This window comes from Solanum verrucosum, unplaced genomic scaffold (genome assembly GCF_900185275.1).
Source record: "Solanum verrucosum unplaced genomic scaffold, falcon-dt-bn FXZP01000305.1, whole genome shotgun sequence".
Lineage (NCBI taxonomy): Eukaryota > Viridiplantae > Streptophyta > Magnoliopsida > Solanales > Solanaceae > Solanum > Solanum verrucosum.
In genome coordinates, this window is record NW_026019908.1 from 703,814 (window position 1) to 729,160 (window position 25,347).

A 25,347-nucleotide genomic window follows, 5' to 3' on the forward strand; every position below is an offset into this window, starting at 1 on the left:
CGTAGAATAAATTTCCCTTAATAACTCTCTTATATGTAATAAATGCTCTATGTAGTTCCGGTATTCCGCTTAGTTCTTCTCCGTCATATGTATATACAGTATTTAGTAATCCATAGTTATAACATGTCCTTACTAAGTTGGCGTTAGTTTTTGGTTGTGAATTAGTTTATTATAACCTTGCAATTTTTGGGTTAAATAATCTTGATTTGGTTCTTTTGTAGTTGATTTGGGGTTGCGGTTTAAATAAGTTTGGATTTTGTGTATATTTTCGATATAGGTTCGTGTGATGTAATTATATGTCTTTTTCTCATTTTGGTTTTGCAAACTATCTGCATATGTAGATGTTTGCGGTTCTATGGACATATGTCTAGGTGTCCTTTGGGTAAATGGTTTTTCGAATAGCTGGTTTAAGTTAGTATTTTTATGTTGTTTATCGCTAACTTGTTTGCTTGTACCTGCAGCTGTATTTAAACAAACATTTATGGGTTTTAAGGAGTTTCCCATCGTCTCCTTTTAGCTCTGATTTTTTCGTCTTCCGATCGACTAGCTCCGCATTTTTATAGTCATGCTGCTGACTAGCTTTAGACTTCAGATTATCTTCATTAGTCTTTAGCTTTTGTATCTCGTTGTCCATACTATCCACTTTTATACAAAGTGTAGTTATGGCTTTGAGTATCTTTTCCATTGTATTTTGTTCTAGTCTGAGTAGCTTTGTCTTGATAAGTAATCTGCAATAACATTCTTATCAGTTTTTATTACTTATTGTAAATGTAAATTTAATATATTTAATACCAATCTCCTTATTTCTTTTGTTGTTACCGAATCTTGTATTTTTCTTGTTAGCCACCATTTTACTTGTGTATTATCTGTTCTTATAATAAATTTGTTATATACAATAAATGGTTCAAATGATAATAAACACTTATATACTGAATATAATTCTTTTCTATTTATTTCCCATTTTATTTCTGTATTATTAAACGTTCCTGAATAATACCTGCAATGATGTTCTATCGTAGTGCCATCATACTGTATTTTAATATTCCTCCATAACTTTTTTCACTCGCATCTGATTCTATTATATAAGTAATTTTTTTGTTTTCATCTGGAAAGTATAGTTTAGGTAAGTTTTTACATAATAATTTTACCTTTTGTATTTGTATTTGGTCTTTTTTTATCAAACTGATATCCTATATCTTTCTTTAATTTTGTTTGTAATGGTTTTAAATTCTCTGCTAATTTTGGTATGTATTCTCTTACTTGATTTACTAGTCCTAAGAATGATGTAATTTCTTTTTTGTGTCTAGTTGTTCATTTGAGTTAATTATTTTTTGTATATATGTGTTTGCATTTTTATTCCGTTTTTATCAATTTGTATTCCTAAGAATTCTATTTGATTTTTCATTATATCTGCTTTCTTTTTACTTAGACTTATACCTGAATATTCTATGATATGTATAAATTTTTCTAATAATCTTATATGTTCATCTTGTGTTTTGGAATAATAATATATCATCTATGTACACTACACAATTTTCTATTTGTTTAAAGTAATTGTCCATAAAGTGTTGATATCTACCTGGTGCGTTTTTATATCCAAATGGTAATACATTCCATTCATAAAATCCTTGTGGTACAGTGAATGTTGTTAGTTTTTTAGATTCTTCTTCTAGTTTTAAGTGATAAAATCCTGATTTACAATCAAATTTGCTAAAATAATTATATCCTTGTATTTGTCTTATCTTTAGTATTTTATTTGGTATCGGATAATTATATGTTTTAGTTTTTGCATTTAAATTTCTATAATCAATAACATTCTGCTTTTTCCTCTTTTTTGTTCACTATGTTTATTTACGATAAATGTCGGGCTTGTATGCTTACTATTGCTTTCTTGTATATATCTTTTTCTAGTAATTCATCTATATGTATCTTAAATTCGGTTAAATCATTAAAATTATACTTTAATGGTTTTTGGGTTATTATACTATTATTATCAATTAGCTCAATTTTTATTTTTGTTTTATGTTTCTCCCATCCTTGTAAAGGATCCTCACTATATAATAATTCTAACTTATCTTGAATTATTTTTACTTTATCTATAGAGAATATAATTAATTCTATTTTAGGGTCTTCTTCTTTTATATTTTCTAATTTTTGTGTAATTTTTTCACTTCCTTTTATCCATCTGTTGTTTTTCGTTTTTTATTATTTACTCTTTTTGCTCCTATTTTTTGTTTACACGGTGTTGTGAACCACCAGTGTGTTTTTGTTATTATATGTGGGTATAATTTTTCTAAAAATGGCATTCCTAATAACATACTTTTGTAGTTAATTCAAAGTTATATATTTCCTCTATAGTTAGTATCTTATCCCATATTTGTACTTTTATATTTTTTGCCTTATATGTGATCATGCTTCCTTCATTATTAAATTCCGTTACTACTATCGGTGTTTTTAATTTTTCTCATTATCTTCTGGTAAACAATTGTATTTACATATATTAGCTTCTGCTCCTATATCTATCATTGGTGTATAATATCTGTTGTAATATCCCTCTATTATTATCTTTGCAAGTATGTATATTTTCATACTAAGGTTCTTTTTATTATTACTCTTTTATTTTCATAATTTATTGTTAACTGTTTGTCTTCTAGATTATATGGTTTTACTTGTTCTAACCATTTTATTCCTAAAATGATATTTTCATTTCCTTGATATATTTTAATTTTATCACTATTGGTACTCCTCCAATGATTATTTCCTTTTCTGTAGTTTCTTCGGTATACATTAATGCTTTTGGTAGTTCGGAGCATGATTGCTCAATAGTTATTATTTCATCTTCCGTCACTAATTCTCTTGTAATATAGTTTTTTTCTCGTCCTGTATCTATTAATATTAAATATTTTTGTTGTTCCATTATTCCCGTTATGTAGTAATGATGTGGTTTTATTTCTTCTTCCATTGATTTTTGTGGGCTTTTCTCTATTCTTCTTGAGGTACTCATTTTTTATGAAAGTTGGGGTATTCATTGTTTATTCTTTTTGATGTACTTAGTCTTTCTTTTACTATTTCTAAATCTTCTTCTATATCAATTTCATTATAACTATAGTCATTCTTGTCTATGACTGTGATTATTCTTTCAAAAGGATCTTCTATTTTTATTTTATTTATTTTATTTTTTGCTGTTATTTTATGTTTTTTCGTTAAAACATATAAGTTTTTACATCTAACTGTAAATATTTTACTTCCCGGGGCTAGTTCTATTCCTGACATTCTCCAATATAATACTAACGATTTATCTATATTTCTGTCATTTATTGCTACTGAGTAATTAACACTTATTATAAATTTAAATTTTTGGTATATGAGGTTACCTTTTAGCACTTATTATACTTTTTTCTATGAGTTGTATAATTCTATCATCTGCTAAGTATATTTCTATGGGTGTATCTATTCCTTCTCTAAAACATGCTTTTATTAGTATTTCTGTTCCTCCTAAATGTACATATTTAATTGGATTTTTAGCCTTAATATCTTGTATTTATTTATTTATTATTCGTTTATTTATTATTGGTATTTTGGCCTTTCCTTTAGTGTATTTGCAATCTATGATATGTTCTCCTTGACTTACTACATAATATTCTTCTTTTTGTCGTTTAAACCAGTTTCTTATTGTTGGTATTTCAAATATTTTTGCTACGCTTAGGTCTAATTCTTTTCCTTTTATTTGTTCAAATATATTATTATCAAATATTATTTTTTGTTCTGCTGATTCTTCATCTTGATATTGTTCTTTAGTTATTATTTGTATATCTTTTTCAGTCATTGATATCGTATTCATTATCTGATTCTATTACTGGATTATTTTCCATTTCATTTTCCGATAATTCATATATACTATTATTGCTTTCTAATTCATAATCTACGTACTCTATTTGTGTATATTTTTCATCGTCTATTATTATATCTGATATTTGTGTTTTCTTTGGATCTTTAGGTAATTTACAATCTCTAGCTATATGTCCTAATTTTCCACAATTATAACAAGTACATTCCGTTAGTTTTTTTTTGGGTCTATATTGCCTTTTGGTTTTGTAGTTTTTTACATAGTATCGTCTTCTTGGTTTTTTATATTTATATTTTGATCTATATTTTTTATTATATTTCTTTCTATTTTTATAATATCTATCCGTACAACCAAATTGAGGTGCTTTTTTATTTTTGCAACATGCTAAGTTTTTTATTAATATTTTTTCCATTTTTATTTCTTCTTTATGTTTTTCACATAGTTCCATAAACCATCGTTGTAAGAATTTCATTCTAGCTCGTAAGGTGTCAGTTAATTCTGCTTCATTCCAACTTTTTTATTATTTTTGAATTAAAAGGTTCTGGTAATTTTGTAAAATATAATTTTCTTATTTCTTTACTTTCTTCTGTGCTATATGTTCCTTTATAATAATATTCTCTAAATGCACATGTATATTCATCTATGTAACACATATTACATATTGCTAATTTTGTCATTAGATTTCGATTTATGATTTTTTCTTTATTTTGTTCTTCTACCTCTGTTGTCATACTACTAAATTCATTCCTTATAGCTATTTCATATTTATATAATATTTCCATAGTTGTAGTGACTATTCCACCATCAATTTTTTATTATTTCTTAAAGTTGTTAAACTTTCACTTGTTAAATTTTGTAGCCATAATTTTACTGTTCCTATAAGTGTTCTTTCTATGTATCCTGGTGTCTCTGCTGTTATTATCTTGTTATCTATTAATTGTTTTGATATGTATCCTATTCATAACTGGATTGTTTTATTTATATCTTCTACACAGTCTAAATCTAAAAAATCATGTTGTCCAGTTATTGGTTTAGGCGTCCATTTTTTATTTAATCTTTTATCCCATTTAGTTTTTTCTTTATCATATTGTTCATAATTTTTATTATAATATTTTGGATTAATTTTTTTTGAGTTTTTTACTCCTGATGTGCTAGGTTTTTCGTCCATGTCTGCGTCTTCTGTATTTACTTCTAAATTCTTTGTATTATCTATGTTTGCTAAAAGTTCCGTATATGTTTCGCTTGTTTCCGAATGTTGTTCTAGATCATCGTCGTTTATTTCATCAACTCTTATTTCGGGTAGATTATCATTTTCTTCTTTTTCTTCTATTTCATCTTCTAGTTGCAATTTTTCTTTAAATTTAATTATCTCATTTGTTAATTTCGTTTTTTGTTCTTTTTCTTTTTGTTTTATTTCATATATTTCTTTTAATATTGCTAGCTCTTTTTCTAGCTCTATTATTTTGGTATTTTTTACTTCTTCTAATTGTTGTACTTCCTTTTTTGCTTGTTGTTTTATTTTTTCAATTTCCGTTTTTCTATCTATTTCTTCATTTTCTTTTGTTATTCTTGTCATAGCAGTTAAACTATCTTCTAGTTTTATCGTTTCTTTCTCTAACATTAAACTTAATTGTCACCTATTTTCTTATATCTTCTTCCTAGATGAGAAAATATTATCTTTATTTTTAATCCGTCATAATTTTCATATGTTTTTTCATCTATTGCGTATTCTTCTTTATTCATTTATAAATTATGTTGTAGTTTATATTCTAAGTTATTTATTTGTATTTCTAGATATAAAATAGTCTTTCTTTGTGCTATTATAGATTTATGACAAATTCCTGCGAATATATTATTGTTAAGTCTATTTTGCCTATGTTCTAATTCTTGTCGTTTTGCTATAATTATTTCATTAAGTTTTTGTCTATAGTCGTTATTCTTGTTATTCATTGTAATTTTAAGTATTGAATATATTTATATTCTATTTTAGATATATTATCTATTATTTGATCTAAGTTTTCGTTATCAGTCTTTGTGATATTAAGTTGTTTATATTCCGAATATAATTTGTTTAATTTTCTTCTTATTTTTCTTAATTTTCTACTCGTATGTTTCTTACCGTGTTTCTTATTATCCATAGCTCTGATACCGTACATATACACTTTATTTCATAAAGTAAAAATGACTTGAAAAAAATTAGAAACAAATCTTTTTGATTTGAGAGAAACATAGAGGAATGGTTATAAGGGATGAAGAAAGCATCATCCTTCAGTGACACTTATTCTCAGATCGAGATGGAAGTCTCGTTCGTAGATTGAAAAATATAATTGAGTGAATGCATGTGGAGAAATTGATGGAAGTCTCATTGTATTTAAATGACATTCATACATATCAATACACAACAACAAAAGCAACATACCTAACGTTATCCCACAAGTAGGATTTGAAAAGGGTGAGATATACACAAACTAGGGTTTGAAAATAGGACGATGTACACAACTTTTGCTACAACCTTTTTGGGGTAGAGATATTTTTTTCGATATGCCATAAACAAAAAATTTGAAACAGGAATGCAAGAAGGAGAAATCAAACATTTGCCAATCTTGTTAATTTATAGGTTTTAAAATTTATTAGAAATGGTCTATAAATTCAAAAACAAGACACTTGCTAAAATGAACTGTAAATTTATAAATGAACACAAGGGAAAAATATTGAGAAACTAAACAAGATTTGAATTGAATCAAACTCACCATCACGGAATTCGAGTTCTTTATTGCAAGAAAATAAAATGCAAAAATTAATTGAATGAAATGAATGAGTGAATCAATACCGTCTCAGTCACGTTTATATGTTCCTCTTGGTTGCTGATTTATCCCTTTAAAAAATTGAAGTAAGTGAAGAAGCAAAATGATGTCGCTTATCACCTATATTGATTCAAGTGTCTCCTCTTTGTTGCTTATATATTTTTTTAAAAACTAAAATTAAATGAAGAAGTGAATCAAACAGTATCTCGCCTTTTATATGTACACTTTCGATTGCTGAGCTGTTTCTTGAAAACTATGTTTGTTCGATTTTCGGAAATTTATTATTTGTCAATAAAAGGTAAGATAATTTTTTAAAGTGCAAAGGTGTGAACAAACTAGAGTTTTAAATCAATTATTGCAAAGAATTTTATTATTGTGCTAATAGTGATATTTGACATTAATTGAGAAATTTATTTAAAATATATCATTTATTTCTTTTACCTTTGTCATTTATTATATTTTGTAGTGTGTATTAATGATAAGGAAAATACATGACAACTTTAATTTTGAGACTTTGACCAAATAAATTTAAGGGAAAATTTTCAAAATGTCAATATTTTGACATTTAATAGGTTTTCTTAGCCACACTTTTGATATTTATCTAAAATGTCAATATTTTAGTTTGTAATGTATTTGATTTATGTATTTTTTATTTGTTTGATTTTCAAGATTACAATTATTTAGAAAGGAGAAAATCAAGGGAGATAATATTTTTAAAAAAAGGAACATATCACTTAAAATTCTCATCAGTTACAATTTCAAAAAAATTCCCCTTTTCATTCGATTGGATAGAATTTCCTTTTTATTTTGTTTTCATTATAATTGTATACCAATAATTTTTACATTTTATGTGCTCACTTTACCATTCAAATTAAAATTGATTTTTTTACTTTCATAGTGAAAACTACAAATTGTATTTCATTGATCAAAATTGTATTACATGTCTGCCAAATATATTTTTCTTTTATTTGTATTACAAAACTATTACTGATTGTATCTCAATATAATCTAATCATTGCACATGAATATGATTTATGAAAGGATTCAAGATTCTGGAAAAAAAATAGCATACATGGTGAAAATAATACAATCTGTTGAGGAAGGATATAATATTCTAAAAAAATAAATACAAATTGACTATGAAAGAAATAGGGATACAAGATTCTGGAAAACAAATAGCATACATAGTGAAAATAATACAATCTGTTGAGGGGAAGGACACAATATTCTAAAAAAAATAATACAAATTGACTGTTAAAAAATAGGATACATCTATGCTTAAGAAATGCAAATCCATTTGACATACCTATTTGAATGACTACAAACTAAAAAAGAAATACAATATTCTTAATAAAAATACAAATGATGAGTAAAAGAAAAACAATTGACAAACAAAAATTAATATGAATACTATTCTGGTATGAATACAATTTTCCAATCTTCTTCTCTGACTCTCTCTTTCTTCTTCGTCTGCTATGTTCCTTTTTTTCGGTTTTTTTTCACCAAATCCAAATCTGAATCTGTATTCACTTGTGCATTAGTAATCCTATAAGCAAAATTTGAAATTATTAAATATGAATAAATAAAAAAATCAAGCAATATATTATGTATGAATGCTAATATGGATTACTACAAATTACAATCTCTCAATCTCAAATATGTAAACAATATCACAAAAATAAATCGAACAATAGTGTTTAAAATACTAAAAATCCAAAATGCATAAATATTTGATGAGTATGTTAACAAACTCACATAAAAATCGAAAAAATGACGGAAAATCCGTAATACATACAATCCAAAATTCAACATAATTTGTGATTTTGAAAACAAAATCTCATGAAATCTCGCAAATTATATGATGACTTTGAAAATACCTTTATCTAGATCTGAACAAATTGGTATGAACTTGAATAATTAGTTCTTCTTCAACAATGAGGGAGAGAATAATGGTGAAAATTTGATGAAAGAGAAAAAAAATGAAAAAAAAACGCGAATGATGGGGACAATGGTGAAAATTGAAAAGTTGATGAAAGAGAAAAAAATTTGAAAACGTGAAAGATGGAAAATAAATTTAATGGTATTAAAGCCTAGGAAGAAGTGTAAATGGGTAGTGGATGTATTTCATGTTGGACTGTTTTGAGAAATAAAAGGAAAGACAAATAATAGTATTTGGGTACAAATTATTTTCTAAAATATTGACATTTTGACATTTTAAATAACTATTTTAAAGTGTAGATGTTTTTAGTAATTAAGTTAGGGATTGTGACTAGTTTGCTAATTTTTCCTAAATTTAAATAGTTTTCATAGAGTTAGTCAAATATCATATCTAATGCAAACCATCAGAATAACTACAAAATTGATATAGGACATTAAATTGTGATTGAGGTAATAATATTTTTCTTACAAAAGATAATAGTAAGTTTGACCTAAAATTAAAGTATTTTGAATTTATTTTTACAGCATGGTCAACCATCCATGCCCCTACTTTCTACTTATGTGACTTAGGGAGAAAAATTTATTGCTCGTTAGTGCTCTTAAACCTTTTCAGACTTAGGACTGTTTAGTTAGAGTCTCGTGCTAATAACATGTAATGAAATTATGTAAAACAATGAGAAGAAAGTAGGAAGAAGTGAGAAGATTTTGTATTTCTCTTGGGAGATAAATTTATAATGATGAGAACCCCTTTGTTTGTTGGGGAAAATTGATTTCTCTAAAAAATACACATTCATTATATTTATAACAAGTAGATAGGTACTTACTGTAACACCCCATAACTAGAAAGAAGTTAAAAATTGTAAATAGTCATTTTTGGAAAGAATATAAAAATCTGAAAAATTTGTTAAGTATGTTAAGTTGGATTTTTTGTCAACTTCAAATGACCATAACTCCTAGCTCAAGATGAGTTAGGTGTGTTTCCAGATATCGTAGGAAATATCTTGGAATAAAATTTCCAACGCCGCCAAGTTTGCGCGATTCCGAATTCTTATGAGTGAGATATGACCATTTGAAGTTGGGCAGTTCAAACAAGGAAAGTCTAAAACCGGATTTTGGAAGGGTATTTTAGTCTTTTCCTTACCCAATTATTTTAATTCGTTTTGAGGAGTTTAATTGGGGTAAAATCAGAATTTGGTCAGTTTAGAAAATTGGAAATTCACGCTAGGGCTTGGAGAAAGGAGAAAAGAGGAGAAAGAAGGAGAAAAGACAAGATTCGTCAAGAACGTTCGAGTTTGGTCGTGAATTTCGCCAAGAATTCAATCCTACGAGGTATGTGCGTTCACGAAGCATTGTGCTCGTTCACCCACGCACCAAACATGTTTAATTCAACGTGATTTTCGTCCTAAAAGATTGAGAATTTGATGTTCTTGAGTTGTGTTCTTGAATTGTTTTCATTCTTGAACTAATATGGGATTGATGGGTTTTCTTGAGATGTTTTAGAGATGTCAAGAGTTTTTTCGAGTTAGATTCTAGTGTACATGTTTTGGGTATCAGAATCTAAGAAGATATTGAGAAAAGAATTGGGTTTAATCGAATTAAGGTTAGAAATCGAGAAGAAAAGTTTGTCAGACTTCACCAGGGAGGGTCTGGCGTGGCGCACCCCATCTGTGCCAGAGAGGCTAGGGCGGCGCGCCAACAGTGCGCCAGAAATGAGCCCCAGTAACTTAGGGGCTGGCGCGCCGCGCCTGGGTCATCTTCCCCCACACGTTTTTAGTCGTGTCGCCTGTTTAAGTCCTTCTAAAGTGTACTAACACTTCCTATTGATTCTAACTACTCTAAATGACTTCTAAACATCTAGAAATCATCCAGAAACATGAATCATAACCTTGAATCCATAAATTCAAATTCAAGAAAAGTTAAGAGCCAAGCATAGGAAGTTCTTAGGGTCCTTTCAAGAAATCTTTTGCAAGTGCTTTTAACTTTGTTTTAAGACTTAAAGTTCAAGTTGAGTAAAGAGTAAGAAGTAAAGAATGAAATTCATTTCTTCAAAGATTATAAGGGAACTAAGTATTCCCTAGTGTCTAAAATATTTTCACATTTGAACAAGAAAGGGAAACACCGATTTCCAAGAAGAGCTTTTAAGCTAAGTTTTGAGTAATTATCTCAAACCAAAGAAATAAGTTTTGTTTTAAAAACTTATGAGCTAAGTATATTTTTGGGAGTAGTATTGAGCACCGATATGGGGAAGCGAGTTCATAATAACTCAAGTCTCCATAAACCATGTAAACATCATGGGTAGTAAAAGGACCATACTTCTTAGAAGATTCCATAAGTGTTTTTTTAACATATACTAGTGGATCCACTTAGTTAAGGCGTTCTATATGATGACAAATTATAGGATAGTTCTGGCAGCGTGGGCAAGACGTTGTATCACCACTTAGGCTCATAGTGGTGGTGGTCGGTTAGAGCAACTCCCAGAGAAACTATATTACTTTATTATATGGGTACAGTTGAGTTTGTTAATGCATTTCATGCATTTCTTTAATGAACTAAGTTGGTTTCTACTGTTTTAAAAGATTTTTATATATTGCATGTGTATTGTTGCTTTATATTGAGTTAAGTTATTCATGAGTTGAGTAAAGCCAAGGTAAGTGTTTCTTTCAGATTCCCTTCAAGCTTATGTTATGTATAGTTTTCCCCTCGCATACTCGTACAATTAATGTACTGATGCCATTTGGCCTGCATCATTGTTATGATGCAGAGACAAGTAACTAGGATCATCATCCAACGCCTCGTTGATCCAATTGAGCACTCAGAGTCTGTTGGTGAGCCTCCTTGCTTTTCGAAGGGCTCCTTTTCACATTGCTTTATAGTATTTCAGTTGTTTGGATGATCGGGGGTCTTGTCCCAATATCTCTTTTTGTATTAGAGGTTTCGTAGACAAATGGTTATAGTTCTTTAGTCTTATTCATTTCAGTTGTATACGTTTAAGACTTGAGTTGCCATTTTGGCTAAGTTATTATCTCTTAAGTTATTGCATGAGTCATGTTTCTTATGTTTAAGTCTTCCACCGAGTAAGTATGTCTGGCCAAGGGTTCGCTTGGGGCCATCAATGGTTCTCGAGTGCCAGTCCCTCCCAAGGTGTAGGCTCGGGGAATGATAAACTTGGTATCAGAGCACATAGTTCAAGAGTCCTGGGGAGTCTATGAAGCCGTTTATGTAGAGTCCTAGTTATCGGTGTGAAACGCGCCATATCTATAATTAAGAGGCTGCAACACTTAGGAAATTATCTCACTTCTTTCACACTCATTTCATGCAATATAGTTTATCTCTATAAAGTCTCTTTCTAATTAGTTCTTGCGTGTGTTTTCAGTTAATCATGCCTCCACGAAGAGCTGTCAGAGGTCGTCCTGCTAGGCGTAATGTTGAGGAGCAAGGGGTACCCAATGCAACTGAAGTGCAACCCCAAGGAGAAGTTACCAATGCTGAGTTCAGGGAAGCGATCAGGATGTTAAGCCAAATTGTGACCAACCAAGCTGGGCAACAAAGGGGGGCTCAATAAGAAGAAGCTGATACTTCGAGGATCCGAGAGTTTTTGAGAATGAATCCTCCAAGTTTCATTGGTTCAAGCACTAATGAGGATCCAAAGAATTTATTTGAGGAATTGCAGAAAGGCATTTGAGGTCATGTACATTACCGATGCTGAGCGAGTTGAACTAGCTGCATATCAACTAAAGAATGTTGCTAGGACTTGGTTTGACCAGTGGAAGACGGGTAGAGCTGAGGGAGCACCACTTGCGAGTTGGGCTTGTTTTAAAGAGGCCTTCTTGGGGTGTTTCTTTCCCCGAAAACTGAGGGAGGCTAAGGTACAAGAGTTCCTCACACTTAAGCAGGATTATTTGAGTATTCATGAGTATGGGTTGAAGTTCACCCAACTATCCCGTCATGCTTTGGAGATGGTTGCAGATAGGAGGAGTATAATGAGTTTGTTTGCTGATGGGCTGTCTCGTTTGTCAAGTAAGGAAGGTAAGGTTGCAATGCTAATAGGTGACATAGATATATCAAGGTTGATGGTCTATGTGTAGCAGGTTGAGGAAGAGAAGCTGAGGGATAGAGAGGAGTTTAGAAACAAGAAAGCGAAGACAGGAAATGAGTCCGGCAACAAAGAAGTAATGCGAACCGTTCGTCCTTATAGCAAAAGCAAAAGGGACCTGCTCCATCATCTTCTAGTGCACTTGCACCTAGAAACAAATGTGAGTACAATAGTCAGAATTCACAGCACTTCAGGGCTAGACCTGCCTAATCTCAGGGTAGTGTGGCACAAAGAGGTAACTGGGCTCCTGCATGTTCTAAGTGTGGTAGAACCCACCCAGGTAAGTGTCATGATGGCTCCACAGGTTGCTTCAAGTGTGTACAAGAGGGTCACTTCATGAAAGAGTTCCCTAAGAACCACCAAGGTATTGGGAATCAGGGCAATAGAGACCAATCTTCATCAGTTGCTCCACCAGACAGGGCTGCACCTAGAGGAACTACTTTCGGTACTAGCGGAGGACCAAACCGCCTTTATGCGATCACTAGTCGTCAAGAGTAAGAAAACTCTCCAGATGTTGTCACTGGTATGATCAAAGTCTTCACTCTTGATGTTTATGCTTTGCTAGACCCAGGAGCAAGTTTCTCTTTTGTGACTCCTTATGTTGCAAATAATTTTGATGTTCTTCCTAAGAAACTTTGTGAATCCTTTTGTGTTTTTATACCTGTTGGGGAGTCTATTCTAGCAGAGCGAGTATATCGTGATTGTGTCATTTCCATCAATCACAAGAACACCATGGCTGATTTAGTTGAGTTAGACATGGTAGATTTTGATGTCATTCTTGGTATGGACTGGCTTCATGCCTGTTATTCCTCCATTGATTGTAGAACTCGAGTTGTTAGGTTCCAAATTCCTAATGAGACAGTTATAGAGTGGAGTAGCAGTTCAACAATTCCTAAGGGTCATTTCATTTCGTACCTTAACGCGACAAAGTTAGTTTCCAATGGGTGTGTCAATCACTTAGTCCGAGTTAATGACTCTAGTGTTGAGGTACCTCATATTCAGTCAGTTGCAGTAGTAAAAGAGTTTCCTAAAGTCTTTCCTAATGATCTTCCCAGAGTCCCTCCTGAGAGAGAAATAGATTTCGGTATAGACATTCTTCCAGATACTCGTCCTATATCTATTCTGCCATACAGAATGGCACCAGCAGAGTTGAAATAACTTAAATAATAGTTGAAAGATCTCCTTGATAAGGTCTTTATTCGACCAAGTGTTTCACCTTGGGGCGCTCCAGTCTTATTTGTGAGAAAGAAAGATGGTTACCTTAGGATGTGTATAGATTACCGCCAGTTTAACAATGTTACCATCAAGAATAAGTATCCTCTTCCGAGAATTGATGATCTTTTCGATCAGCTTCAGGGTGATACTTGTGTCTCTAAGATTGATCTCAGATCAGGCTATCATCAGTTGAAAGTAAGGGAATGTGACATTCCAAAGACAACATTCATGACCCATTATGGTCATTATGAGTTCTTGGTTATGCCCTTTGGTTTGACCAATATTCCTGCAACATTCATGGACCTTATGAATAGAGCATTCAAACCTTATTTAGATATGTTTGTTATCGTCTTTATTGATGAAATACTAATCTATTTGAGAAATGAAGAAGATCATGCTAGTCATCTCAGAATAGTTCTCCAAACTCTAAAGGGTAGAGAGTTGTATGCCAAGTTCTATAAGTGTGAGTTTTGGCTTGAGTCTGTGGAATTCTTAGGCCACATTGTGTCTGAAGAGGGAATTAAAGTTGATACTTAGAAAATTAAGGCAGTGCAAAATCGGCCTAGACCTACATCTCTAGCTTATATTAGGAGTTTCTTGGGTTTGGATGGCTATTATAGAAGGTTCGTAGAGGGGTTCTCATCTATTTCATCCCCTTTGACCAAGTTAACTCAGAAGACAGTGAAGTTTCAATGGTTTGAAGCTAGTGAGAAATGTTTTCAGGAATTGAAAAAAAGGTTAACTACTGCCCCAGTGTTGACCTTACTAGAAGGTACGCAAGGCATTGTTGTTTATTGTGATGCATCTAGAGTTAGTTTGGGCTGTGTGTTAATGCATAATGGAAAAGTTATAGCTTATGACTGTAGACAGTTGAAGGTTTTTGAGAGGAACTAACCAACCCATGATCTAGAGTTGGAGGCCGTGGTATTTTCTTTGAAAATATGGCGCCATTATCTTTATGGTGTTCATGTGGATGTGTTCACCTATCATAAGAGCCTTCAGTATGTGTTTACTCAGAAAGAGCTTAATCTCAGACGAAAGAGGTGGTTAGAATTACTCAAGGATTATGACTTGAGTATTCCTTACCACCCAGGTAAGACTAATGTTGTTGCTGATGCCTTGAGCAGGTTGTCTATGGGTAGTACTGCCCATTTTGAGAAAGATAAGAAAGAACTAGCAAAGGATGTGCATAGACTTGCACGATTGAGAGTTCGTCTAATGGATTCCACTGATGGGGGAGTAGTGGTGATGAATGTGGATGAATCATCATTTGTGTCAGAAGTAAAAGAGAAGCAAGGCCAAGATTCTATTTTGCTTAAATTGAAGGCAAATGTTCATAAGAAAAAAGTATTGGCTTTTGAACGAGGGGGAGAAGGTGTATTGAGGTATCAAGGTAGGTTGTGCGTACCAAGGGTGGATGAACTCTAAGAGAGGATCATGGAGGAAGTTCATACCTTCAGATATTCCATTCATCCGGGTTCCACAAAGATGTATCGCGACTTGAGAGAGGTTTATTGGTGGATTGGTATGAAGAAGGGAATGGCAGAGTTTGTTGCTAAGTGTTTGAATTGCCAACAAGTTAAAGTAGAGCATCAAAGGCCCGATGGTTTGGCTCAAAATATAGAACTTTCGGAATGGAAGTGAGAGATGATCAATATAGACTTCATAACAGGTTTACCAAGGTCTCGCAGGCAACATGATTCTATTTGGGTGATTGTTGATAAAATGACAAAATCAACCCACTTTTTGCCGGTAAAGACTACCCATACAATAGAGGACTATGCCAAGTTGTATCTTCAAGAGGTAGTTAGACTTCATGGGGTGCCATTTTCGATTATTTCAGATAGATGTGCACAATTTAGTGCACAGTTCTGGAAATCTTTTCAGAAAGGCTTGGGTTTAAAGGTGAACTTAAGTACTGCTTGTCATCCTTAGCCAGATGGTCAAGCAGAGCACACTATTTAGACTGTAGAGGATATGTTGAGGGCCTGTGTGATCACCTTTCTCTCATTGAGTTTGCTTATAACAATAGTTACCACTCTAGCATTTAAATGGCTCCTTATGAAGCTCTTTCTGGGAGAAGATGCAGATCTCCTATTGGATGGTTTGAAGTTGGTGAAGCAGGATTGATAGGACCAAACTTAGTTCATCAAGCTATGGAGAAGGTAAAAGTCATTCAAGAGAGGTTGAAAACGGTGCAAAGTCATTAGAAATCCTACACTGATGTTAGGAGAAGGGAGTTAGAGTTTGAAGTAGATGATTGGGTATACTTGAAAGTTTCACCCATGAAAAGTGTTATGAGATTTGGTAAGAAGGGGAAGCTTAGTCCCCGGTATATTGACCCTTACAGAATATCGAAAAAGGTAGGTAATGTAGCTTATGAATTGGAGCTACCACAAGAGTTAGCCGCAGTTCATTCGATTTTTCACATCTCCGTGTTGAAGAAGTGCATGGGTGATCCTTCATTGATCATACCAACTAAATATATTGGGATCAAGAATAGCTTATCTTATGAAGAGATTCCGGTCAAGATTCTAGATTGCGAAGTTCGCAAGTTGAGGACTAAGGAAGTAGCATCAATCAAAGTCCTTTGGAGGAACCAATTTGTTGAGGAAGCTACTTGGGTAGCTGAGGAAGATATGAAGAAGAGATATCCACATCTCTTTGAAGCCGGAGAAGTTCCAGACTAAGGTGCTAATTCTCTTCTTAGTACTCTTTCATTTATAAGTTAGCATGTTATAATTGCCTTGCTTGTTGGGCGTTTGAGCTGACTATTACATGTTATACCCTTATCCTACTAAGAGTAAGCTCATTCGAGGATGAATGTTCCCAACAGAGAGATATTGTAACACCCCGTAACCAAAAAGAACTAGAAAGAAGTTAAAAATTAGAAATAGTCATTTTTGGAAAGAATATAAAAATCTGGAAAATTTGTTATGTTAAGTTGGAATTTTGGTCAACTTCAAACGACCATAACTCCTAGATCAGGATGAGTTAGGTGTGTTTCCATATATCGTAGGAAATATCTTGGAATAATCTTTCCAACGCGCCAAGTTTGCGCGATTCCGAGTTCGTATGAGTGAGATATAACCAGTTGAAGTTGGGCTGTTCAAATAAGGAAAGTCTAAAACTGGGTTTTGGAAGGGTATTTTAGTCTTTTACTTATCCAATTATTTTAATTCGTTTTTAGGAGTTTAGTTGGGGTCAAATCAGAATTTGGTCAGTTTAGAAAATTGGAAATTTACGCTAAGGCTTGGAGAAAGGAGAAAAGAGGAGAAGAATGAGAAAAGGCCAAATTTGATTAAGAACGTTCGAGTTTGGTCATGGATTTCTCCAAGGATTCAATCCTACGAGGTATGTGAGTTCATATAGCGTTGTGTTCGTTCACCCACACGCCAAACATGTTTAATTCAGCGTGATTTTCGTCCTAAAAGATTGAGAATTTGATGTTCTTGAGTTGTGTTCTTAAATTGTTTTCATTGTTGAACTTATATGCGATTGATGGGTTTTCTTGAGATGTTTTAGCGATGTTAAGAGTTGTTTTGAGTTAGATTCTAGTGTACATGTTTTGGGTATCTGAATCTAAGAAGATATTGAGAAAAGGAATTGGGTTTAATCGAATGAAGGTCAGAAATCGAGAAGACAAATTCATCAGATTTCACCTGGGCAGGGTTTGGCGCGGTGCACCCTATCTACGCCAGAGTAGCTGGGGCAGCGCGCCAGCAGTGTGCCAGAAATGAGCCCCAGTAACTTAGGGGTTGACATGGAGTGCCAGGGACGCGCCCGGGTCGTCTGCCCCACCCGTTTTTCGTCGTGTAGCCCATTTAAGTCCTTCTAAAGTTTACTAACACTTCCTATTGATCCTAACTACTCTAAATGACTTCTAAACATCTAGAAATCAGCCAGAAACAAGAATCATAACCTTGAATACATAAATTCAAATTCAAGGAAAGTTAAGAGCCAAGCCTAGGAAGTTCTTAGAGTCCTTTCAATAAGTCCTTTACAAGTGCTTTTAACTTTGTTTTAAGACTTAAAGTTCAAGTTGAGTAAAGAGTAAGAAGTAAAGAATGAAGTTCATTTCTTCAAAGGTATAAGGGAACTAAGTATTCCCTAGTGTTTAAAAATGTTTTCACATTTGAACAAGAAAGGGAAACACCGATTTCCAAGAAGAGATTTTAAGCTAAGTTTTGAGTAATTATCTCAAACCAAATAAAGAACTTTTGTTTTAAATACATATGAGCTAAGTATATTTTTGGGAGTAGTATTGAGCAACGATATGGGGATGCGAGTTCATAATAACTCAAGTCTCCATAAACCATGTAGCCATCATGGGTAGTAAAGGATCATACTTTTTAGATGATTCCTTAAGTGCTTTTTAGCATAGACTAGTGTATCCACTTAGTTAAGGCGTTCTATATGACGTCAAAGTATAGGACAGTTCTAGCAGCGTGGGCAAGACGTTGTATCACCACTTACGCTCATAGTGGTGGTTGTCGGTTATAGAAACTCCCACATAAACTATATTACTTTATTATACAAGTACAGTTGAGTTTGTTATTGCATTTCTTTAACGAACTAAGTTGCTTTCTACTGTTTTAAAAGCTTTCTATATATTGTTTGTGTATTGTTGCTTTATATTGAGTTAAGTTATTCATGAGTTGAGTAAAGCGAAGGTAAGTGTTTCTCTTAGATTCCCTTCAAGCTTATGTTATGTTTAGTTTTCCCCTCGCATACTCTTTCATTCAGTGTACTAATGCCATTTGGCCTGCATTGTTGTTATGATGCAGACACTGGCCGGTAACCAGGATCATCATCCAACACCTCGTTGATCTAGTTGAGCACTCATACTTTGTTGGTGATCCTCCTTGCTTTCAGAAGGGCTCCTTTTTACATTGCTTTCTAGTATTTCAGTTGTTAGGATGATCGGGGGTCTTGTTTCGACATCCCTTTTTCTTTTAGATTCTTCATATACCGATAGTAATAGTTCTTTAGTCTTATTCATTTCAGTTGTATACATTTAAGACTTGAGTTGCCATTTTGTCTTAGTTATTATCACTTAAGTTATTGCATGAGTTATGTTTCTTATGTTTAAGTCTTCTGCCGAGTAAGTATGCTAGGCCAAGGGTTCGCTTGGGCCCAACAATGGTTCTCGAGTGCCAGTTCCCCCCAGGGTGTAGGCTCGGGGCGTGACACTTTCTAGCTATCTACTTTTGATTTTCGGCTTATAACTTTTAAGTCATCACTTAAAAAAAGTTTTTTCAAACACCTCCTAACAAGTCTTCTTTAATTTCTTAAACTTCGTACCAATCAAATTATGTCATTATTTTTAAAAAGGAGGGAGTATTTCCTTTAACTATATTTCTAAATTAGCTTGTTAATATATATATATATATATATAGTGGCGGATCTAGGATTTTAAGGTTGTGGGTGCTCTGAAAGTGGTGGAATCAAAAATATAAAAAAGACGTTAATAATGAGATTTGAACTCAGGCTCAACAACAATAAAAGAGCCTTAAGCACCCACCCAAGATCCAATGGACAAAGCAAATTATTTGTTCATTGGGTACTCTATGTTAAATTTATACAAATATCACTTAATTTGTACATAAATAAATATATTCGAGACGAGGTTAATAGGTGCTCAAGTACCCAGTGGACTCCAAATTTTATGGGTGTTACCATTTCAATTAAAAGGTAACACTTAATTTTCATTGTATGAGTTGATTTCATAATTATACAAGACCTGATACCAATATTACGAAGTTTCTTAAATTTTATGGGTGTTTAATTTTGACAATATAATATTGAAACATGTTTAAATATTTTATATCATTAAATTCATATTAAATTTGATATTTCACGTGATTCTTAATTGGGAAGCATCTAAGGTTCGTTTCTTCATTTGATTTAGTGATAATTTAGTGAATAATGTTCTATTAAACTAATTATTTTATGGTGTATATTTATATATGTGTCACGCCTCGAGCCTACACCCTGGGCGCGGCCGACACTCGAGAAACATTGCTGTCCCCAAGCAAACCCTTGGCCTGACTTAACTCTTAGAGGAAGACTTACTCTTCATAGAATAACTCAAATGAACGCTTTAACTCAAAATAACTAACATCAGAATATTTAAAGAAACATTCACTAGCCAAAGTGGAAAGTCAAGTCTCAGACATCAATAACTGAAATGAGAGAAGCACTCATGAACTATGTCTATCTATCTAAGAAGCCTCTAATATTGTGAGGGATGTCGAAACAAGACCCCCCGATCATCCTAACAACTGAAATAACTGAAAAATAGAAAAAGAGATCCTAAGGAAGCAAGGAGACTCACCAACAACTCTGGAGCTCAACTGGATCAAGGAAGTGCTGGATGCTGATCCTGATTACCTGTAACTCCATCATAAAAGATGTAGGCCAATCGGTGTCAGTACATGGAATGTACGAGCATTTAAGGGTAATTCTAAAACAAGACATAAGCTTGAACTGGAACTGAAGAAACACTTACCTCATCTCAACTCAACTCATTTCAATATAAATTTGTGATAAAGATGCAATATAATGAAAAGCTTTTAAAACAGTAGATAATAACTCATAGTATAGAAAAAAAATACACATAGCTCAGTTTGTATGCAAAAATACAAAATAACTCTATTTGGGAGATTCTCTAACCGACAACCATCACTATGAGCTATGTGATGATACAACGCTAGCCAACATTGTCAGAACTGTCCTATACTTTGCCAGGGTATAGACCCTACTACTAAGTGGATCCACTAGTCTATACTAAAAACCATTAAGGAACATCTAAAAACTATGACCCTTTCTACCCACATTGACTACATGGTTTATGGAGACTTTGAGTTATCTCAACTCGTCGTCATATTAATGCTCAATACTACTCCCAAAATGTAACTAGTTCACATTTCTAAAAACATAACTTTTTCTGTGGTTTGAGATTATTACTCAAAAATCTCTCTTAAAAGAGATGGTACTAAACTGCTCATGAAAACTCTTTCAGAAATTGGTGTGTCCTCTCATCTTAAATGTGAAAACATTTACTCTTGGGAATACTTAGTTCCCATATATCATTTTAAAGAAAATGAGCTCAGATCTACTCTTCCTCAAACTCAAGTCTTAAAACAAGTTTAAATCAATTGTAAAAGACTTTTTTAAAAGACTCGAAGGAACTCTCAAGACTTGACTCTTAGCTCTACCTTGAATTTGAATTTATGAATTCAAGGTTATGAATGATCTCTCAATGTTTAGAAGTACCTTAAAGTGTAGAAATCAATTAGAAAAGATAGGTACGATTCGGGGGAACTCATACGAAAAATGGACAAAAGGGTAGGGGACCTGGTGACCCTGACGCACTGAGTGGCGCAGGGCACCAGACCCTGAATTACAGGAGGAAAGTTGGGGCGCCCTGAGTGGTGCGGTACCCCAGGATTCAAACCACAGACCCTCTTCTCTGGTAACTACTGGCGCGGTGCGCCAACCCCCTGCCCACAAACCCAACAAAATTTCTTACTCGTTTTTCGATCCTAATTCGCCTAAAATCAAATGGTTTCTTTCCCAATCACTTAGATTTGAATACCCAACATTAGTATACGATAATTTACTCAAAAATACCCTTAATATACTCAAAATATCTCAATAAAGCATCAATCCATCCTATTTCAAGAACGAAAACAACACTTTCAAGAAACTAATCAAGAACATCAAATTCTTCAACTTCAAGAACAAAACTACGCTGAAAATAACATGATTGGCATGTGGGTGAACTAACCCAACACTATGTGAAATAACATACCTCTTACGGATTAAACCCATGGCGAAAATCCGCAAGAAAACCTCAAGAACTTGACAAACGCTTAGATCTTCTCCTCTTTTCTCCTCTCAAACCCCTAGCGTATTTTAGGATTTGTAAAACTGAAAAAAACTAAGTTTAGACCCCTAAATGTTACCAAATTTCGTTTAAATCTGATTGGGTAAGGAAAAGACCAAAATACCTCTCTTAAATCCGGGTAACTTTTCTTAAATGGACAGCCTAATTTCAAACGAGCATATCTCCCTCAAATGAGCTCGAAAATTAGCAAACTCGGTGGCGTTAGAAAGAGGATTCCAATACCTTTCATTTGATATCTTATGGGCCACCTAAATCATACTTTACTTAAAGTTATGGTCGTTTGTAGTTGACCCAAAACTCATAACTTAAGCTAAACTTGACAATTTTCAGATTTTGCGATTTCCAATTTGATTCTTTCTATTTTTAGCTCTTTCAAATACCGAGGTGTTACAATATCTCCCCCTTGGGAACATTCATCCTGGAATGAGATTACTCTAATTATGTTAAGGGTGGTAACATCTAACACCCAACTCAAACACTTAATATGCAAAGTAACACAACATTTCAACTAAAATAAATGCCAAGAAAAAGGATTCGTACCTTAATTTTGGAATTTCTATGGAATCAGAGAGATGTGGTTATCTCTTCGTCATATCCTCCTCAGCTTCCCAGGTAGCTTCCTCAACAAACTGATTCCTCCATAAAACCTTTACTGATGATACCTCCTTGGTTCTCAACTTACAAATCTGACGATCTAGAATCTATACGGGAATCTCCTCATAAGATAAGCTATCCTTAATACCAATGTCTTCAGTTGGTATAATAAGTGAAGGATCACCTATACACTTCTTCAACATAGAAATGTGGAATACCGTATGGACTACTGCTAACTCTGACGGTAGCTCCAACTCATAGGCTACATAACCAATCCTCTTGGATATCCTGTAAGGATGAATATACCGGGGACCAAGTTTTCCTTTCTTACCAAATCTCATGCCACTCTTCATGGGTAACACCTTCAAGTAAACCCACTAATCTACATCAAACTCTAAGTCTCTTCTCCTAATATATGTATAGAATTTCTGACGACTCTGCGCTGTTTTAAACCTCTATTGAATAGTCTTCACTTTCTCCATAGCTTGATGAACCAAGTATGACCCTATCAACCCAGCTTCACCAACTTCAAACCATCCAATATGAGATCTATATATTCTCCCAAAAAGAGCCTCATATGGAGCCTTATGGATACTAGAGTGGTAAATGTTGTTGTAAGCAAACTCAATGAGAGGTAAGTAATCATCCCAATAACGTTTGAAATCAATCACACAAGACCTCATTATATCTTCTAAATTCTGAATGGTTCGCTCTGTTTGACCATCAATCCGAGGATGAAAAACAATACTAAGGTTTACTTTGAACCCAAACCCTTTTGGAAGGACTTCCAAAATTGTGCGGTGAAATGCGCACCTCTATCTGAAGTATTGGACAATGGAACTCCATGAAGTCTGACTACCTCCTGAATATATAACGTAGCATAATTCTCTGTTGAAAAAGTAGTCTTTACCGGTAAGAAATGAGTTGTTTTAGTCATTCGATCTACGATCACCCAATTCAAATCATGCTGCCTGTGAAACCGTGGTGAACCAGTAATGAATTCCATATTGATCATCTCCCACTTCCATTCTAGAAGTTCTATGTTCTGAGCCATACCACCTGGCCTCTGGTGTTCTACCTTGACTTGTTGACAATTTAGGCACTTAGCAACGACTCTGCAATACCCTTTTTCTAACTACTCCACCAATAGACTTCTCTGAAGTAGCAATACAACTTTGTGGAACCCGAATATCTGGAGCTATGAGCTTCCTCCATGATCCTCTCTTGGAGTTCCTATACCTTTGGTACACATAATATACCTTGATATCTTAATACACCATCTCACCCTTGTTCAAAAGCCATCACTTTTTGATTTTGAGCATTTACCTTTAATTCAAGAAAAACGGGGTCTTGATCTTGTTTCTCTTTCACTTCAGACACTAATGATGATTTAGCTCCATTCATCACCACTACTCCTCCTTCATTGGAATCCATTATTCGGACTCCTAATCGTGCAAGTCTATGCACATATTTTTCTAACTTTTGCTTACATTCCTCAACATGGGAAGTACTACCCATAGATAACCTGCTCAAGGCATCAACAACAACATTAGCCTTACCTGGGTGATAGAGAATACTCATATCATAATCCTTCAGTAATTCCAACTACCTCCTCTGTCTGAGACTAAGCTCTTTCAAACTGAATACATACTGAAGACTCTTGTGATCGGTGAACACATCTACATGAACACCATAAAGATAGTGTCGCCATATTTCAAAGGAAATACTACAGCAACCAACTCTGGATCATAGGTTGGGTAATTCCTCTCGTGAATCTTAAGTTGTCTTGAGGCATAAGCTATAACCTTGCCATTCTGCATCAATACGCAACCCAGTCCAACTCTGGACGCATCACAATATGCCACAAAGCCTTACGTACCTTCTGGTAAGGTGAACACTGAGGCAATAGTCAACCTCCTTTTCAATTCCTGAAAACTTTTCTCAGAAGCTTCATACCATTGAAACTTAACTGTTTTCTGAGTCAACTTAGTCAACGGGGATAAAATGGATGAGAACCCCTAAAAAAACCTCCTATTATATCCAACTAATCCTATGAAACTCCTAATATCAGTTAGAGATGTGGGTTTAGGCCAATTCTGAATTGCCTCAATCTTCTGAGTGTCTACTCAAATCCCATCATCAGAAATAATGTGACCTAACAATGCCATAGACTCTAGCCAAAACTGACAGTTAGAGAACTTAGCATACAACTCTCTATCTTTGAGAGTTTGAAGAACTACTCTAATATGACTAGCATGATCTTCCTCATTCATAGAATAGATTAGAATGTCATCAATAAAGACTATAACAAATATATCAAGATAAGGCTTAAACACTCTATTCATAAGATCCATGAACACTGCAGGAGCATTTGTCAAACAAAATGACATGGCAAGAAACTCATAATGACCATAGCTGGTCCAAAAAGCTTTCTTAGGAATATCAATTTCTCTTACTCTGAACTGATGATAGCCTGATCTAAGGTCAATCTTAGAAAAACAAGTGACATCCTGAAGTTGATTGATACGTCCAAACTTACACTTCAAATAAGATGTGTAAACGGTCGATGTCAATTTACAGAACTCAGCTAGATTTGAGGTTGATCCCACAGAGAATTTCTTTACAGATAAGATTTCACTGTTGCGTTTATTCAAATGTTGTTATCATCTCCTAGACAAATAACAATGGAAAGTAAATTGGGTATGGTTGAATTATTATAATTACAAAAACTTGCCGTCAAAATCCAGGCTGAAAACTAACAAACTATTTCGTTGTAAGATTGATTCAATTAATTAAGAGAAACTAGGATTGTGTTCACCATACCATTAGTTCCAGTTTTCTCCCGTAATTTGAGTGTCAGGCAAATCAATGTTTACATAATCCTTGTGAGTTAAATTTATCTAACGCTTCTCAGCCTAATCAGATAATGATCACTCATGTTCTC

At 33.5% G+C, this 25,347-nt stretch overlaps 1 pseudogene; it reads right to left on the reverse strand.

Annotated features, from left to right (window-relative positions):
- LOC125821614 (uncharacterized) overlaps positions 1-23,457 on the reverse strand; it is a 25,780-nt pseudogene extending 2,323 nt beyond the window's left edge.
- Positions 23,458-25,347: the final 1,890 nt, after the last annotated feature.